Raw genomic sequence first — 3,110 nt, forward strand, 5'->3', positions numbered from 1 at the left:
GGGGCTCTACTTTGGACCAGAGACGTGTATGGGCTCTACTTTGGACCAGAGCGTGTGGCTCTACTTTGGACCAGAGATACGTGTGGGCATCTACTTTGGACCAAGAGACGATGGGCTCTAACTTTGGACCAGAGACGTGTGGGCCCTACTTTGGACCAGAGACGTATGGGCCTCTACTTGGACCAGAGACGTTGGGCTCTACTTTGGACCCTACTTTGGACCAGAGACGTGTGGGCTCTACTTTGGACCAGAGACGTGTGGGCTCTACTTTGGACCAGAGGCGTATGGGCTCTACTTTGGACCAGAGACGTATGGGCCTGGTTAAAAGTCGTCCACTATTTATGGAATAAGGTCACTTTTGGGGACACACCCGTTGTAATAACCATTGTGAAGTGCGCTATAGGTACCTCGAGATACAGGATTTTTACCTTTTTAACGGTCATTATTATTTTTAAAGACTTAATAAGCAGCGACCACAAAGGACATTTTAAAACGGAACTGACAACCATTCATAGCAAATTACATGTTAGAGTACATACAGATTTTTTTTCTCCATTATTACAAGTTACGCTAAACCTGCTTTCAAGGACAAAGAAAACAGCTTGTAGGTGCTTTATGTTGGATTTTATACTAAAAGTACATTCCTCATGGACTTTCAGCAATTCAAGATGAATTTTTTTGAATTATCTTCAACTAGGATGTTAAATCATTCATCTGATGACTTGAGGTTGTGTTTTATTTTCCCTCGCGCCTCTCTGAAACATTTCTCTACGGCATCGACTTCTGAGCATTCAACTTTTAAGCAAACACAAGCCAAGCGTGGAGAGAGATGTGAAATATTCAGAACTGAAAAACATGTTCTCAGCTTCTGTCTGTCGTAATGTAGACCTTGGCCTGCGTCCCAAATGGCACCCTATTCCATATATAGTGCACTACATTTCACCAGGACCCTATAGAACCATATTTCCTACATAGTGCACTACATTTGAACAGTGACCATAGTGCGCTATGTAAAGAATAGTGTTCCATTCCAGACACAGCTGCCAGGAGTTTAAACGGCCACACCAGTAGAAATAGCCTTTTTCTGTGCTGAAAGACGATGGGCAGAGCTTACCCATGATGTTGCAACGATTTAAGTCAATAAGTCATCATTTTTAGTCAAAGTATGATATATTAGGGCTTGAAATTACAAATCCGAGGTGCCCACTTCGTGCCAATCTGTTTGAATGCAGTGTCTTTTCCTATAATATGACATAGACATTAATTTGTTTCAGGTTTGAGTTTTATTTGAATGTTGCCACCCACCAGCATGGCATTGTTTATATATCAGAAACAGCTGCAAAGTTCTTCCTCCTCGCAACTGAGCTGAGCCGTGGACAGCCTTGTGTCCACTTGTCCTGAGCCATGGACAGCCTTGTGTCCACTTGTCCTGAGCCATGGACAGCCTTGTGTCCACTTGTCCTGAGTCATGGACAGCCTTGTGTCCACTTGTCCGGAGTCATGGACAGATTGAAATAAGGGATACAAAGGTATGTTTTTGCACCTTAACCTTTTTTACCAGAAAAATAATCTAATATTATATTTACATTTTTTTTTTTATAGCTAGTCTGTATAAAAAAWATATATATATATCTGATATGATAGCATTTTGAAAAGCCACACCCCCTGTCGCCCCAAGATGAATGGCTTTGACCTCTAAAGTTTACCTCTAAAACACGCTCTTGATTGGTGTGATGTTAGCTAGAAACCAGAAGTGTCTATCCACATAATGAAAAGTCATCCGGTCAAAATTAAATTCAAGGAACTTGTAGTTTTATGTAATTTGAGGCATGCATGATCATGAGCAACGTTATTGAAGCCTATCATTTCACTTCCGCTGTGAGAATCATGATCACAGGCTGACTTCGGTTTGCTATACCGGCATTCCAGCAGCCTGTCAGCAGCCTACCTACCAAAGGTTGCACTGTGTCCATTACAATGTAGAAAAACACATATCAGCTCTATTTCAATAGTTATCTGTCACACCTTTTGCTCTGTTTCACCTGTCTTTGTGCTTGTCTCCACCCCCCCTCCAGGTGTCGTCCATCTTCCCCATTATCCCGTGTTCTCTGTTTGTCTGTTGCCAGTTCGTCTTGTCTCGTCAAGCCTACCAGGGTGTTTTTCGTACTACCTTTTTTCTTGAGACCCTGTTTTCTAGTTATCCCGGTTTTGATCAACCTGCCTGCCCTGATCCTGAGCCTGCTTGCCGTTCTGTACCTTACGGACTCTGGCCTGGAATACCGACCCCTGCCTGCCCTTGACCTGTCATTTGCCTGCCCCATGTTTATATAATAAACATCCATTATTCTAACTGTCTAACTGTCGTGATAGGTATCCATATTACCCGAGCTTCATCTTATTATTTTGAACCTTTATTTATGGCAGATTCACCTATTTATGGAAGATGCTAAAACTTTGGAGATAACAATAGATGGTGAAGTCAAAGATCAGGCCAGTGGTTTCCATCTGTGGTGAAGTCAAAGACAGGCCAGTGGTTTCCATCTGTGGTGAAGTCAAAGACAGGCCAGTGGTTTCCATCTGTGGTGAAGTCAAAGACAGGCCAGTGGTTTTCCGATCTTGGTGGTGGAAGTCAGAATAGACAGGCCTAGTGGTTTTCCAGCTGAGAGAGAGAGAGAGACAGTCTACTTGAACAGAGCAATACTCAATCATGAGGCATCAAAGCCAAAGGAACTGAGTAACATTAAGAAATGCTATAGATGGAAGGAATGCAGTTTGGAAACCTACCAAAAAACAATTAGGCAACAGCAAATTCAATCCCTTTTAGACAACTTCCTGGGTAAAATGTTCCACTGCAATAGTGAAGGTGTAAACTTGGCAGTAGAAAATCTTAATAGTATATTTGACCTCTCAGCTTCCCTATCAAATCTAAAAATCTCAAATAGAAAACCGAAGAAAATGAACAACAATGACAAATGGTTTGATAAAGAATGCAACAATCTAAGAAATAAATTGAGAAACCTGTCCAACCAAAAACATAGAGACCCGGAAAACCTGAGTCTACGCCTTCACTATGGTGAATCACTAAAACAATACAGAAATACACTACGGAA

The 3,110-nt window shown here is 41.8% G+C and overlaps 1 pseudogene; it reads left to right on the forward strand.

The window, feature by feature from the left end:
- LOC111956101 (small ribosomal subunit protein eS1-like) overlaps window positions 1–3,110 on the forward strand; it is a 102,616-nt pseudogene that overhangs the window by 253 nt on the left and 99,253 nt on the right.

Source organism: Salvelinus sp. IW2-2015, linkage group LG3 (assembly GCF_002910315.2).
Source record: "Salvelinus sp. IW2-2015 linkage group LG3, ASM291031v2, whole genome shotgun sequence".
NCBI classification, from domain to species: Eukaryota; Metazoa; Chordata; class Actinopteri; order Salmoniformes; family Salmonidae; genus Salvelinus; species Salvelinus sp. IW2-2015.